The following is a 17,206-nucleotide window of genomic DNA, read 5'->3' as shown; positions in this document are numbered from 1 at the left end:
CTATGTAGGCGGAGGGTACCTCTGACAGCAAATTCTGGATTTCTGTGTTTAAATGCGTATGCGTATGTGCATACTGCCAGAGTTTTTACCTAGGTCACTAGTTCCCTTTTCTCTGTAGTACCACACAGATGAAGGAAACCAGAAGTGGCTGAGAGTTTTTCCTTCTCACTTAAAAGCATTTCGCCAAAGACAAAGATTGCTTTGGGTACTGCAGAGAACTGTAGACACCTTCTTGACTTTTACTGTTTTGTAACAGATTTTGTAAGTTAGCTGTCATTCGACTCTTGCTTCTCATAACTTTATTTTTAATTCTCTTAATTTTATTTCCAACTCTGTAATATTGCCCATCTCCATCACTGCCTCAGTCCATCTGCTGCTGAAATCCTTTGTTATCTCCAGATTAAGCAATTTCAACGCTCTCCTGGCCGGCCACCTATCTTCCACCCAACATAAACTTTAACTCATTCAAAACTTTGCTGCCTGTTTCCTAACTCGTACCAAGTTCCATTCTCCCATCGTCCCTGTGTTTGTTGACCTACGTTATCCTCATCTGCATTCCCCACTTCCTTCGCCCGTCCATTGGTGACTGTGGCTGTTGTCTGGAATTCTCTCCCTAACCTCTAGGTCTCTCTCTGCTCCCTTAAAGATATTCTTATCCAAGCATTTACTCACCTGTCCTAATATCTCCTGCTTGGGCTCAGTGTCAATTTTTGTCAAATTATTGTCCTGTGAAGCACCTTAGAATATTTTACTACAATAAAGACACTATATAAATGCAAATTGTTGTTATGTCGTAATAAAGCTGATTTGCAGTTGTGGTCTGAAATATATGATCAGTTATAGTGGGTTTTTTGTCCAGCTGTTGGTGTTACTGTTTCCAATGTATATTTTGGTGGTAACTGAATGTAGTGTTCTGGGGCAGATCAACTCCCTAATGTCTTTACATGGAAGATCATAGGACAGTTCATTTGATGCATGTGCTTGCCCTGGGAACAAAAAAAAGTATCTAGAAAGCAACCAATCATAAAATTGACCAAAGGGGAAAGAGATTTCAATACTATAGTTATTTTCAGAGCTGATTGCACTGTATTTGAAACTAATGAGGCTTGGCGTGTCTGTAGATTTAGCAATGCTACCTTCATAATGTGCTAACTCCATCTGTGCACACTCGTACATACAGACCGACAAAAGTATGGCTGCAGTAAAAATGTCAGAGGTTGTTATGAGTTTCTTCAGAATTAGATGCTTTGAAAATCATGGAAAATGTAAATGAGTAGAAAAGATGAAACAGACTTGCTTCTTTAGTCAGAAGCCTTTCAGAAAGGCCTTAGTTGCTGTTGCTTTTTTGATGTGAAACTGATCAATCAGGTAACTGAGTGTGATATATGTAATGTATGCACCTATGAGTATGATCACAGGTTTGTAGAGCTGTTGAATCTTGCTGGAGGAGGCGGGGGTCCCCAATGTAGTGTTCTCTACGTGGAAATCCTCCCCTTATTTATTGGGGACTTGGCTTGGAGAGTGTTGCATGGAGCAGTCCTGTGCAATAAGTTTTTAAGTTGGTTCACGGGTTCCCAAGCGGCCTGCAATTTCTGCGGTCTAGAGGAGTCCGTGTTCCACGTTTTGATTGAATGTGTGAGGTTGCAGCCCCTCTTCCAATACTTGAAGGGGCTGCTCCTCAAATTCTGGTTGCACTTCAGTCCCACACTCCTGATCTTTGTGCACCCTGTGTGGAGGGGAGTGGGCAGGTCTGAAGGCCTCCTCATAGGACTACTCCTGGACATGGCCAAGGGGGCCATCAGCCGGTCCAGGCAGCAGGCGGTCGAGGGGGGTCGTTCAGCCCGACTGCCTGCCTCTCTTCCGTGGTTACATCTGAGCCAGGGTGTCCCTGGAGATGGAGCACACGATGTCCACCAGTACGCTCGCGGCATTCCGCGAGAGGTGGGCACCGGAGGGACTGGAGTGCATCATCACCCCCGGCAACCAAATTTTAATTTGATTTTAATGTCTAAAGTTTAATTTGTTTAAGTTGTCAGTTTTAGTGCCCCCCTCACCGTTTTTAGCCTGGGGGCACTTGTATAATTTGTGTTTCTAATGCCCTCAAAAAAAAACCCAAAAAACAAAATAAAAACAAGGGGGCACTTGAAAAGTTTTTGGAGTGTGCCCCCCTCCCCCCCTTTAATCAGAGGGGCACTTGATTACTGATACAACTAAAATAGTTGTAGAGCTGTTGAATTGTGAGTGGCTTAGCCAGTCACGTGATGTTCACAAGACTCAATAAAACCCCAGCCAGTTAGGTTTAGGGGATTCACAATGGGGCAAGTGGTTGTGAGCCTGGTGGATGAACTGATAATGTGTAGTGTGATTACTAAACCTTTGCTAATAAACCAACTAATTTTTAATAGCAATGTTTTGCTCTGAATTCTTAAGCAAAGAGCTAACAAATTAACCCCACTCCACTGCTCTGTTCCCACAGCGCTGTTTTTTTATTCCCTTCATGTATTTATCCAATTCTCTTTTGAATGTTAATATTGTATCTGCTTTCACCATCCTTTCAGGCAGTGCATTCTGATCACAATAACTCCTGTGTAAACAGAATGCCTCCTATGGTTCTTTTGCCAATCACCTTCTATCTGTGTTCTCTGATTACCTATCCTTCTGTTACTTTATCAAAACCACTCGTGATTTTAAACAACTCTGAGAATAACCTCAGTCTCTCTATATAACTGAAGTCCCTCACCCTGGTACCATTCTAGTTAATCTCTTCTGCACCCTCTCCAAGGAGTTGGTACTCTTCCTAAACTGTGGTGGCTAGAATTGAGGATTAGTTAATGGACAGAAACCAGAGAGTAGGAATAAATGGGTAATCTTCAGGTTGGCAGGCTGTAACTAGAGGGGTTCCGCAGGGATCAGTGCTGGGGCCCCAGCTATTCACAACCTATAACATTGGATGAGGGGACCAAATGTAACATATCCAAGTTTGATGATGGCACAAATCTAGCTGGGAATGTAAGTTGTGAGGAGGATGCATAGAGCCTTCAAGGGGATATAGACAGACTAAATGAGTGGGCAAGAACATGGCAAATGTGGAGAAATGTGAAGTTATCTACTTTGGTAGGAGAAATAGGAAAACAGACTATTTTTTAAATGTATCAGACTTCCAATGACTGCAAGTTGCTGCACAAAAGCCCATAATGGACGGCGAGCGCCGTTCGTTTGTTGTTGACCCCAAAATCCAGACCAATAAAAGAAAAAGAAAGTGACAATGTTCTATCACACCTCCTTCCAAAACTAAGCAGTCAGACTAACAATACACTGGGTTAAGAGATTCCCAAAACCCATCTTGCAGGCATATTTATATGTTTAAAGACAATAAGTGCCATCCAGGGGTATACAACATGTCTGACTATCAGCATACAGCCTGCTTAAATACACAGCATCACAGGAGTGGAGACACAGATTTGCCTCCTACGTTGCTGAACTGCTATTCAATGTACCAGGCACGGACCAGATAACTCTTTACAAGGACGGGTATGGCAGCACAGTTACTGGAATAGTAATCCACAGGCCTGGACTAATGATCCAAAGATAGGAGATCAAATCCCACCATAGCAGCTGGGGAATTTAAATTCAGTTAATTAAATAAAATTGGAATAAAAAGCCAGTATCAGTAATGGTGACCAGGAAACCACTGGATTGTTAGAAAACCCATCTGGTTCACTCCTGTCCTTTATGGAAGGAAATCTGCTGCCCTTACCCACTCTGGCCTCTATGTGACTCCAGATACCACAGCAATGTGGTTGATTCTGAACTGTCCTCTGAAATGGCCACGAGCAAGCCACTCTGACGTATCAAAAATAAAACTGCTACGATGGACTGCAGCGGTTCACCACAACCTTCTCAAGGGCAATTAGGAATGGGCAATAAATGCTGGCTATGCTAGTGATGCTCACATCCTGTGAATTAATTTTTTAAACAGACAGAGATATCCTCAGGATATAATAGGACTTCTCCTTGGGCACCTTACTGTGGGATTAACTGAAAGCTACAAGCAAATTGCTTTTCCCCAAAGCCTTACGTGGAGGTGGCCTGGGAAGAAAGTCGACCTTCAGGTTCCCTCAACAGCCCAGCCAGTTTATCCATCACATAGGTAAATCACAGGCTCAATTCGATGACGACCTGAGTTAAGGCAACCATAAAATACTACAGTTAGCCTCAATGCTGATGGGTGGAGGAAGGATATACAGGTGAGCAATCCCCTTAATCATTTTCCAGCAACCCTTGTGCAAGTGTGGGAAATGGGCAGCAGCAGGATCAGGGGCTCGTCATGAATGTGTTCCTATGGTATTCAAGGTAAGACTCACATGAAAAATGGGCACTTTTTCAAGACACCAGAGGGTGGTTGGTCATGTGAAAAGTCAAGGTCTTCAAAAAAGGTGAGGTGAGAAATTGGCGAAAAAGAGATTCATACCTTAACAAAAAAAGATGAGGAATGGTTTGACAATAAAAAATGCCATCATATTGGAAAATTATTTAATATTAAAATTTTACAATACTAAAATTCTGTTAGGTTTAAAGTTTTAAATTCCATTCCAGCTGTGTTGAATTCTAGCTGAAACCTCTGCACCTGTATTTTTCATTATTAAACATCCATTAACAATCCACAACAAAACCACATATACCTGAAAATGTGCAGTGTATCGATGCAAGTGTGATTACGGTCTTGTGAAGAAAGAGCACAGAAATGGGACTGGAATAGATGGCTGCAGCTCACGAGTTTGCAGGCTCAGTGCGAAAATGGCTTCCTTCTGTGCTGTGATTCTGCCCTTTTTTTCTGTCAACTATCTAATTGCTGTATTGTTCAAGGTAATAATATTACCAAATCAATTAATCATTTTAAATCGGAGATTGATGGATTTTTACTCGACAAGAGTATAAAGGGATATGCAGCCAAGACCGGTGGATGGGGAAACAATACAGATCAGCCATGATCTCAATTAAATGGCGGAACAGACTCGTGGGGCTGAATGGCCTCCTTCTGTTCCTATGTACAAAAACATAACATTACTCAGCTTTGTAAGGATCCTTACACAGTGACTGAGTTTCACTATCTGCCTCCAATACTATACAGCAGCTTTATCCCTTTCTTCCAACTGCTTAGCCTAATGAATAAACCCCCATTTGAACTCCAGCAACACCAAGACCATTACTTTCCTATTTTTGAAGAAAAAACACACTGTGATGCACTTTATACATTGCTATTTAAAAACTAAGTTGCTAAAGACTAATTTATTGCTACTTAGTTCGTCTTGGATCAGTGAGCAATTGTGGAGACGACAACAGCTGATAAGACTGACTATGGTTACAAGTGTGGTTCTTTCAGTCGGAAAATTAAACGTGCCCTTAATTGGAATTGATTGCACATCCATCTTTATGTGTTAGAGCTCAACAGTGCCATTATAATGATCCAACAGGGAACCTGAAACCCGAAGATAGGAAAACCAAATTCCATTAGAGATATTGGTCCACAAAATATAATCAGTAAGTAATGTTTTTAAAGGGCATAATATGTAGATTAAACTCATGTTAATTTTTAAAAAACAGCCTCTGTGATGGCCCGTAAGACAGTGTCTCTTCAGTGTATACTCACGTTTCAAAGCCTATAACGCAATGAACCAGGCATCTCACTCTGAACACGATAGTGCAAAAGTCTCAAAATCATTGCATTGCTTCATTAGAATAAACCTTGTACCTGCTGTCCAAACTAGTGTGTCAGACTCGTGGTGCAACTATAATGCTTTTAGTCGCCTTCATCTCCTTGTGACTTTTCCTCTTATCTTACCACAATAAATCAGCAGCTCGTAAGCCATCCATCATCGCCGCTGTGCAGGGTGGATGAATGAGTTTCACTTACCTGCAATAAAGGAAGAAAAAATGTCTAGATTAATACTCAAAGACAAAAATATGAACTGACAACAATAGGTTCAAAATCAATTCCAATGTTCTCATACCATGGGGGCAACTTTTCTGTAAACTCTAATTTGAGACCATTGCATAAAGCACAAGTAAAACTAATACCAGATGCTCCACATCAATGTCCGTCTCACTCAGACTCTGACAATCCAGCGCTATCAATGCGAGACCAATGGTTGCAGAGAGCAATTACCAGCGAGCAGCACCAACGTTTTATACTTATCACAAAGCTCTATTTCCAGCCTGTAAATTTTAATTGCTTTCAGAGTGTGGGCTACAGTGTTCAACGTTAAAATAAAACCCTCTGCTTCAGTTCACTTCTTAAACCTAGTTTGACAACACATTGAGTTACGTGAAATGCAATGCCAAACCCAAGTGATGCAAAATCTACTCCTCAAGGGAGTCTCACATCACTATGCACTGGAGTCAGATCTGGACCCAACTCCTGAGTTAGACTGGCATCCTTTGAGAGGCCATAATCATAGCCAGTACGGAAAATGAAAATGTTTAGATTGGCACTTTTGAGGCCTGGGCTAAAGCACCATCAGTGGCCTAAAGTAGATGAAGATAAAGCATTCATTATATATTAAAAATTATGTGTGATCACAACATTCAAATGATAGTGCTGTCAGAGTAACGATACATGACTCATTACCATAAGGGACACATAACCTGCAAACTCGAAGCAGCAATCCATAGACTACACCCATAGTATTCAGACGATGGGCAAATATAATAAACCGGTCCATCACTAAAAAGGATCCCTTGGCATCCAACTCACAACCAATCATTTACATTTGAGCAATGTACAATTTGAAGATCAGGATAAGATGTCTGTACTTTCTCTCATTTGAGATGGTTACTACCTAGCACTTATGTGGTACAAATGTTACCTGCAATCTGTCAGCCCAAGTCTGGATCTTAACTAAATTGTGTTGTAGACTGGCCTGGGCTTCTTCATTATCTGAAGCATTTTGAATGGAGTTAACTCTTTTTGATGGAGTTGCTTTGTGAATTAGATTTTCCTGTGTTGCAATACTCCCCAGCTATTCAACGATGCATGTCAGAAGTGTTCAATGAGTTGATAATTACTGGGCCAAGCAGCGACTGCAAAAGCGCAGCCAGATATAAGCTATTTCTCTGATAACAGCGCATATTGAGATATCCCCCAAAAAGCTTGTTTTTTGGACATACCACAGAGGGAAAAATCTAATGCAAAGCTTTTCAAATGTAACATATTTTGAACAGAACAATGCAACAGAAGGTCATTGGAAGAACAGATAGTTCTATTTAATGACAATACCACTAGCTGTTAACATCAGGAAATGTGACAACTCATGAGACATAAATCCAATCCCAAATCCTGTTGTTAAGAGAAGCCAACATTGTTAAGAGAAGCCAAGTTTCACCATTTCCATTATGATCATTTCAAAGCTGGAAACTAGAATAATTAAAAGTTACCAAAGTTTCCTGCTCAATCCAGCCCTCCAATAGTATCTACTTCATCTCCTAGCAATCCAGCTCATCTTGAAGCAGCATCCTTCAGAGAGGAATGCAAATTAATGTTGTTGCAGACTTCTGAACTATCAAAACATTACTTTGAAGTACCTCAGGAAAGTAGGACCAGGGATAGAAATAAAAATTAATGACAATTAGAAAAGATACCAGGAAATTATCATGCATTCAATAAATGTTTGGAAGCCTACTAAACAAGATAACAGCAACAAAAACATATGGGCGTCAAAATTCGTTCTGGCCATTTTTGAGGTGGTGATACCGCCTGAGTGCTGATTTTAGCGGCAGGCGTTAGATGCAGCTTCAAATTGCTCAATTCAGTTTTAACTCCCAAAGATGAGAGAGCAGCGCTAAAAAGTGGCGTTGCACACTGATCCTCGGCACCAATGGAGCGGGAGCTCAGGAGGCCGACTCAGTGTCACAACGGGAAGCTGCTGCCATGCTAGGGGGGAAGAAAAGGGAAGAAAGGGGAAGAAAAAAAAACGAAAACTTCTCTGATCCACACACACACATTATCCACTCTTAAAACTAATGAAAACATGCAGAAATACATAAAGAGTAAAACTTGCCTTCCTTTGTGGGAAATTCAGCCCGAGAACCACTCTTTAACCACCACTTTTGTCAGGCTGTACGGCCGGCAGCCGGTATGGCAGCCGTACAAAGCAAATATCGTGACAGAGGCGTCAAAGAGGCGTTGTACGCTGGATGATGTCACCACGCGGGTGCGTTAGCTGGTGCATTGCCTAGCCGATTTCAGTTGGGGCGTGGACTCCGCTTAATGATGACGGTAGGCCTTTGCCGCCCATTTGCCACCTACCGCCGGCGGTAATGGGAGATGTCCACAACCCAATTTCGACCCCAGGCACTGTACAAAATGTAATTAAATGCCACAGTGCTACTATTAATGTACCAAACAGGTGAGCTGTGATGGGCCAACTAACATTTTTACAGCCTTGTCTTACCTGACTGTCTCACTGCTGGTGCTCCAATCATGAGCCAACAGGAGGTGTGTCGCTAGTGGCATTAATTGACAACTAATTACCAAATCTTCCTCCCCCTGGAGACGAGCAGTTTACAATCTATCTGACAACCCAGCCAACATCCCCTACTGCCAACTCACATGAAACCTGGATTGCAACCACAGTAGATATGTAAGTTAGCTGGGACTTAAACCTGTGAGCATCTGGTTGGGAGGCACTTGGTCTATGCTTATGGTACTGAGGTTCCTTGGTACTTCCATATTTACATACTGACACCTGGTGCCATGTTTAGAGCCAATATGACACGGGTACTCCTACTCCTAAGTCACATGGGGGTCACTGACATTATCTCTAAAAGCTCATTTGCAGTTTTTTTTTAGTAGAATGCATTTACATATCTTCAAATTCCTCATTAATTATACAGTACTGAGACTCCTACACACTTTTAACGACATCAGCATGCATTAATAAAGCAAGGATTTATGTGTCACTCACTAATACATGCACACAAATTCAATCACAAAAATGTGATGCTAATAAATTGTGAAAACTTGCCGTTTTAAAAATACAATTTTCACTGAAAAACTCTGATCGCTTGTCAATGAAAATAGATGTGATTAACACTTGGATCTTGCAGTTTATTCGATTTAGTGCAACAATATTTGCACATGTAATCATTTCATTCGCTGTGTGTCTTTATCGAATTGAGGAGATCTGACTGGAATTCAATCCAATATTTGATCATTTACTCAAGAGTGGTTCAATGATTGGTTGCAACTCACATTCGTTCAAAGACTTTCAAGTGACACCGCTAAATCCATCGAAAATATTCCCATACAGTTCTGTCTGGTGCTGACTACTGGCAGGTTGTAATTTCATGCCTTGCTTACCAATCTCCCAGAAATGTTCTGTTAAAGAGACAGTTTCTTTCTGCCTTCCTACAAACTCAACTTGCTTATCACATTGTCATACATTTGCTTGATGGTCTTCATGAGCATGCTTGCACCACCAGATGGAGGAACAAGACAATAGGGGGATGTTCTGAGGTCTCCTGTCTGGCAGAAATGGAAAAGTAGCAGGTTAGAATGGTGGGCGACTGGCACAACTCCCTGCTCTCACTATCGTAGTGTATATCGCTATCATCAGCTGGGCATATTGTTGAACAGCTGGAACGCCTGCCTCTGTCGGGAAGTCGGGTCTTTTAATATGTGAAATAGATAAGACCCAATTTGCCATTTTGGAACAATACTGGGCAGAGTGCATAACAACAATGGCAACTTGTATTTATATAGTGCCTTTAACATAGTAAAATGTCTCAAGGTGCTTCACAAGAGTGTTTTAGGTCAAAACAAATAAATTTGACATCAAGCCACATAAGAAAAAATTATGGCAGATAATGAAAAGTTTGGTCAAGGAGCTAAGTTTTAAGAGAGTCTTAAAGGAGGAAAGAGAGGCGGAGAGGTTTAGGAAGGGAGTTCCAGAGCTTCGGGCCCAGGCAGCTGAAGGCATGGCTACCAATGGATGAGTAGTTATAATCAGGGATGCTCAAGAGGACAGAATTTGAGGAGTGCAGACATCTCAGGGGGTTGTGGGGCTGGAGGAGATTACAGAGATAGGGAGGGGGCGAGGCCATGGAGTGATTTGTAAACAAGGATGAGAATTTTGAAATCGAGGCGTTGCTGAACCGGGAGCCAATGTAGGTACAATTATCAGCTGGTGCTCCAACCAGAGAGTTTTGCTATATTTATGTGGGGGCAGACGGACCAGGAGTGCTCCTTGTGTTCCACAACACCATCATGGTTCTGCGTCTCTCACTCGGCCCCCCCACAATGGACCTGTCTTCTTCCGGCCTGGGGGCCCATCGGGCCACATGATATTGTAGCAGCCTGGAGTTAGGGTGCCTGCTTCTGAGGTACTCCTTTTCTGCCCACAGCCCACCGGCTGAATGTGTATGGGGCCTGGATTTCAAAATGGACTGGGGCTCCAGACGGTTCTGCTGGACATTTTGCCAGCTGGCCACCCAAAGTCCGCAGCAGAAGATAATCTACCTCAATGGTTCTGTTTGCTACACTAGAAGCCAATGCACATTGGCACCAGTTGTGGGAATGCACAATTGCCACCAGTTGTGGGAATGTACATGATTGTTAGTTTCACTCTTAAGAACCAAGATAAACAACTGGCTCAAAATCCAACCACACCAATCTCATTTTCTCCAATCCGTGCTAACACTGTCCTTTTCTTTGCCTGTTATACTCACAGAATCCAACAAAGGGAGCTGTTAGATTAGAAAAGCACTGTAGTTCTAATTAAATGCTCAGTCATGCTATTCTAGAGTTTACATGAAGTGCTAACTAATCAGTACAGTCGCATAACATGAAGCACTCAGTCACAGTTTGGTCCCACCGAGATACAATGTCACTAACCTGTTAGCATTGTTATTTAAAAAAAAATCTGATTATCGATGGAGACAGGTGACAGCATTTTACTTGGGAAAGATTACTGACTGACAGTGAATGTGAATTTAAAAGCACGATGACAGTTAACTGCTTGTGGAGTACTCAGTGGAAGATTTGATGGCTGAAACTGCAATTTGCCTGTGAACCAAATGATAATGAAGAAAATGGCTTTCTGCTTTGGGATTGTTCATTCCAAATTTTTAGGAGCTACCATTATGGATTTATGTTTTACATCTTGCCTCGTGGCCAAGTCGGTCATTTACCTACTCCCAAACGGATCAGAAACATCTCAGGCCTCACTATAAACCAGTCAGCAGTTTCTCAATAGACAACACTCAGTAGGAGTTTATTCCATAGACTTCCCAACCCTTGGGGGAAAATTAGCACATGGAACTTGTCACATTTCAAGGATGACTTCAAGTCCCAGGGCTCCCTAATCTTGCAGCCAAAGATGTGAGAATTTATTGGTCTGGTCACGAAAAACAAAATGGATGCTGCACACTAACAGAAAACAAAAGAAAATTAATTTCATCCAACTTGGTTATTTTTTAATCTCCTTGGCTCAGTTGGTAGCACTCTTTCCTCAGTCAGAAGGTCTGAATTCAAGCCTCCATTCAGGATTTTTTCACATAATGTCGACTGACATTCCAATGTGGTACTGAAACAACGTTGCATCGTCAGAGTTGCTTCATTGAGATGAAACTTTACACTGCCTCGACAGCCTGTTCAGGTGAATACTGAATATCTACGGCACTATTTTAAAAGAGTCAAGGAATTACCTGGGTCCTGGCCAATATTAGTCCAGTAACAACAAAACAGATTAACCAGTCATTCATTCCTCTCACGATTTGTACAATCTGTTGTGCATGAGAGGCTGCCACATTTGCATATGTTACAATCACGACACTCCAAAAAGCAAATCATTGCGTGCAAAATGCTTTTAGAGGTTTCTGATAGATGCAATGAGGTATTACATAAATCAAGGCTTTTTTTTTAGGTTGATATTTGGAGTCAATTACCAAGAAATCCACGGAAATAGCTTAATTTACGACACAAAGATGTGTAGTGTGTTGTTTTTTTTTAGTACGGGGAGAATGCAAAGGGACAGATGAATAGATCCGAGAAATTTAGAACCTGAGCTCCCCAATTAATGTGCGTCTTGGAAAGATTTTCAATTAATATCTTAAAGTGTGAATGCAACTTGAGGAAAAGAGAATGCTGTTCGATGGCGTATTGGTTTTATTCCATAAAATCAACCTCAATTTCCAAACATCTATGTCACCTGCTCTGTTTTTGGCTCCTGATGGCTATGCCCATTGCACAAGGCCCTCGGGTCCTGTTCAAGACAGCAATGCTCGATTGTGTATACAGTATCCCACTGGAAACAGCAAGTCAGGACCTTCGTAAAAGAACTTCACCGAGATCCAACCTGTTGCACTAAATTAGATAGCACAATATAACACTTGATGCTACAAATGACACAATATTGGGCTCAATTTCCCCCAGTTATCTGCACCGTTTTTTTGGCAAGCACCGCTTTTTTTGGCCTAAATTAAAATATCCAGCGTAACTCAGTTAGTTACGACATTTTCGGTTAGTTTTTTTTTGCGTCAGAGGGGACATAACCTGATGTCTGCGCCAGTTTTTCACATTTATGCAAATTTGGCCAACTTACATTTTTCCTAGGACGGCGTATGTGGCCACTCCCAAAAACCCTTCTGGGCACTTAAGAAAAACCAGCGCACATTAAAAAATTGGCGCAGAAAGACGCCATTGGTTTTGGGCGAAGTTTTGGAGGCAGTCAAGAACACATTAAATATGCATCATCAAGCTTAACTTTTTGAAACTTAAAACGCAGAAAATGGAAGACTAATGGAATTCTTTAATTTAGGTTTTTTTTCCCCAAAGTGCCACGCCACTACCGAACGTCTCCAAACCGGGCTCAAGAGTCGGAACGTCAGCCGGCAGAATCATTCCCTCGTCCGGACATAGGGGCTTGGGGCTCAGCTTCAAAAGAAGCCCGGGGGGGAGGGGTGAGGGGTGGTGATGGGGTGTGGAAGCCGAACTGAAAGGATGAGAACCCTTACACTGTGCAGCAGCATTAAAAGAAGCCCGAGGTAGAGCAGGGGGCAGGGGGGGGGGGTGGGGGGAGGGTGTTTGCCGAGCCCCTGTTTCCGGGCGAGGGAGCGATTCTGCCGGCCGACCCTTGAGCTAGTGAAGAGACATTTGTTGGTGGTGAGGTGGGTCTTTGAAAAAAGGCTAAAATTAAAGAATTGCATCAGACTTCGTTGCCCCAAATGGCCTCATTGAATGCCTAGCTTCCCGTTCTAAGCAAGACTATTGCGCATGCGCAGACCTGGGTGTGGTCCATACTAGGGCATCGACCTTGGGGAGAGAGAGAACAAAGAAGCTTGTCCTGCTATTTTGAGCTTCTTGTAAAGGTACAATTTAATCATGGATCAATACTGACAATACCATATCTCGTGCAAGCCTTCTGCATGATGGTGTTGCAGAGCAGACGATTGATTCAATGTCATCGCATGAGAAACCTCAGAGAATATAGGATGATGGGCAGCAGGCCTTACCCACATCAGGTTTATTGAGACAGACGTTCATACCTGCACCTGAGTGATGTAGACTGCATGCGAAGGCTGCATTTCCGCAAAGAAGTTGTAACCGAGATCTGTGAGCAAGTAAAAGCAAACCTGCAACCTAGAAGCATTAGGAGGACAGCTTTGTCAGTTGAAGTGAAGGTTACAACTGCACTTTCATTCTATGCATCTGGGTCATTCCAGGCCACAACTGGGGATGTGTGTGCCATTTCTCAACATGTAACACACATCTGCCTTCGGCAGGTGACTGCTGCACTATATGCCCAGAAGAATGATGACATAAAGTTCCCCATGATGCCCAGGCAATGCATGAAAGGGCTGTGGGCTTCTCCAGGATTACTGGCTTCCCAAAGGTACAGGACTGCATTGATGGAATCCTCACAAGGCGATGTGGGTACAGAGATGTACAGGAACAGAAAAGGTTTCCACTCCGTTAATGTGCAGCTCGTGTGTGACGACATGTATTGCATCATGTCAATTGATGCGAAATACCCTGCGAGCATCCATGATGCATTCATCCTACACGAGAGCGCTATATGCGCCATGTTTCAGCAGTAGCCAGAAGGTCAGAGCTGGCTGCTGGGGGACAAAGGGTACGATCTCGCCACCTGGCTCATGACGTCCCTACACGTAACCCGGACGGAAGCTGACTGGGAATACAACACGTCACACATTGCAATGCACAGTATAATAGAGAGGACCATTGGCATCTTGAAACAGCATTTCCGATGCCTAGACCATTCCGGAGGCTACTTGCAATACTCCCCTGAGATTGTCGGTCAGTTCACTGTTGTGTGCTGCATACTGCATAACTTAGCCATCATGAGGCAGCAGCAGCTGGTAGTAGAAGACCCACAAGGTGAGAGTGGCTGATGATGAGGAGGAAGGTGCAGATGACGAGGAAGAGAAGGAGGAGAAGGAGGAGGAGGAGGACAAGGACAAGGAAGCCATGCAACTACCTGAACCCGGAGCACGATGGCGTACCCCTTTAACGATTGCTTGAGCCTTGCACCAGCAGCTCATCCGTGAACGCATTGCTGCCTGAAGGCTCAGCGGCAACTATTCAAAATGGACCATGTTTACTGTTTGGACTGTTCCATAATGTTGTGTTAATAATGGAGCAAATAATGGAAATGATTCAATTATAATTTAAAATATATTTTATTCAAAAATTTAACACTTGTTTGTACTTAACTTTAATATAAAATATTCTTGTATCAAACTTTAAAGTTTTCAGTTAAGATCATTTAAAAACAATATCTTTTACAAACTTTTAAACTTGTAAATGTACATAACTTACAAAAAACTTTAAATTGAGAACAGTTACAACAGTAACAATAATAAGAACAACAACAGCAGCAAAGAAAGGCTGCACCCATCTCTCCTCCACCTTATTCTAAGACTGCCCGCTGCGTTTGGCCTTGTTGATTCCACCCCAGGTGGTGGCGCAGTGTTTCTCGGGTTGGTAGCACGCTTATTCTTTCGAGCATCTTGATGGGGGGGGTGGCGGGGGGTGGGGGGGGGTAGGCAGTAATGTGGAAGGCCCGGCTTGGGCTTCTTCAGAGGCTGGTCTGGGGATTGGAGTGGGAGTGGCAGTTGATTCTGTCAATGGGCACGGGGTCTGGGCGTGTTCCCTTATTACAGCAGCGAACTCCGACATTCCCTCCCTCATGTGCCCGGACAGTGTTCCCATTTCTCTTGAGAGTGTTACTACTTTTCCCGACAGTCTGGTACCACATCTCCCATCCCACTGATGGTGTCCAGGAGTGATCGCGTAAGGTCAATGATCTCCGCACTCATTGCCATCATCTGAACCACATCTGTTACATCCTGCACCTCAGGCGAGCGCTGTCGAGCTCTCCTTCCCCTCCTCACCCTGGGACTGCCTCACTGCATCCCACTGGGACCCGCAGCCTTGGACAGTGGAGCCCTGGTTGTGCCTCGTTGCATCCCACTGGAACCCGCATCCTCGGATGGTGGGGCCCTGGGTGTGCCTCGCTGCATCCCATTGGAATCCCCAGCCTCAGACTGAGAGAAACCATGGAATGTCCCAACACTCGTACCACTGAGGAAAGGGCCTGGCACCTCAATGGACGGCACCTACACCTCTTCCAACGTGAGTACAACAGTGTGGGCTTCATCCATCACCTCCCCCTCAACCCCACGGTCTGGAAGGTGGGATTGGAAGATGTTCTCCTCTTCAGGCTCGTCCGCGTCTGAATCTTCTTCTGCTTCGTCTTCAGCCTTGTCAGGGTTGGCCTCAAGTTCTACAAAATATAACAGAACAGATAAATCGTTAGCAGCAGAAGAGGTGGCAGGGTGGCATAATTGGGCTCACAGTGCAGGCCAGGAGGCTGATTTGCAGGACCACGATGAATGATAGCACATTGCATCAACCGAAGTGTAGTTGACAATCATCCCCAAGAACCGAAGCATGGCTAGCCTGCGCAGTACTTAACATTTATCAAAACCAGACTATAGAATTTTCAGGACTTACCCTCTCCCTCGAGTGTGGGCCCAGCTTGTGCAGTGGTGGTTGCTTTTCTCCAGGCAGGACCCATCAAAGCAACAACCCTCTCTTCCAAGGGTGTCAGTGGGTGCAGATTTGCCGGGCCTCCTCCTGTTTGAATTCTTTCCCTTTTGTTGTGTGCCACCTTCCTCTGCAAAGATGAAAATCTAACTTTTTAAGAGAGGGTGTCTTTCTGCTGGGTGCGACATATACAGCTGGTCACATTTACAATTGCAATTCCATTGAATAAATGAAAATATTGCTTACACTAACTACTTGACCAAGGTCCTGCCACTTCTTTTTGCACTGGCCTCCAGACCTTGGGGTGGTCACCAATACACAGTAATCTTCTGCAAGTTGGTTCCAGCGTTTCGTCATTTCTTTTGGTGAAACTTTTATGTTTCTGCTGGTGTCCAGTTCGTGTCATCTGGTCTCAACTACAGTAACCAGTGCCTCCACTTCATCCTATAAGAAATTCTTGGTCCTTGAGTCATGTTGCATATTGTATTGCACCTCCGATTTTTCCAATGAGAATTAAAGTTCTCACAACTGCCGATTTAAAAATGGCCAAATGCAGACTGGGAGTGTACTGGGCATGCGCGCCCATAGCAATCACGTCAAAAACGTCATTTTTTTTCGCGCATGTGCAGAAGGGGGGGGGAGGGGCATCGTTTTTCTCGGCGCAGACATTAGGCTCCACCCCCCGAAGCTGAAGGACAGGCTGCGCGGCGCCAATTTCAAAAAATAGAACGGGGAAACTTGCTTGTTATATTTTTTGGAGTAGTCAGGGCCAAAAAAAGTGGGCATAACTCTTGCAATACGTCAAAAAACGACATTGGGGAAAATTGAGCTCATCGTCTTTGAAGACATTCGATACTACAATCATGTAATTTCTCCAAAAATTTAATTTTGTGATCAAGAGGAATTAAGAAAATTCAGCATTTCATGATTTGTAAAACCTGGGACTTCTCAATACCCACCCTCCTGTGTCAGAGATGTGGACCATGTACAGTAGACAACTCAAGTCGCTGGAGAAATACCACCAACGATGTCTCTGCAAGATCCTACAAATCTCCTGGGAAGATAGACGCACCAACGTTAGCGTCCTCGTCCAGGCCAACATCCCCAGCATTGAAGCACTGACCACACTTGATCAGCTCC

At 43.4% G+C, this 17,206-nt stretch overlaps 1 protein-coding gene across 4 annotated transcripts in view; it reads right to left on the bottom strand.

Annotated features, from left to right (window-relative positions):
• Positions 1–7,041, bottom strand: part of opcml (opioid binding protein/cell adhesion molecule-like) — a 2,007,248-nt gene extending 2,000,207 nt beyond the window's left edge. For all 4 annotated transcript variants that reach the window (XM_070894353.1, XM_070894355.1, XM_070894354.1 and 1 more), the window contains exon 1: positions 6,867–7,041. The gene's annotated coding sequence lies outside the window, so the exon portion shown is untranslated. The remainder of the gene's footprint in view (positions 1–6,866) is intronic.
• Positions 7,042–17,206: the final 10,165 nt, after the last annotated feature.

The sequence above is a fragment of the Pristiophorus japonicus genome, chromosome 11, assembly GCF_044704955.1.
Source record: "Pristiophorus japonicus isolate sPriJap1 chromosome 11, sPriJap1.hap1, whole genome shotgun sequence".
NCBI classification, from domain to species: Eukaryota; Metazoa; Chordata; class Chondrichthyes; family Pristiophoridae; genus Pristiophorus; species Pristiophorus japonicus.
The sequence above is the reverse complement of the archived record's forward strand: the minus strand, read 5'-3'. Positions and strand labels throughout refer to the sequence as shown.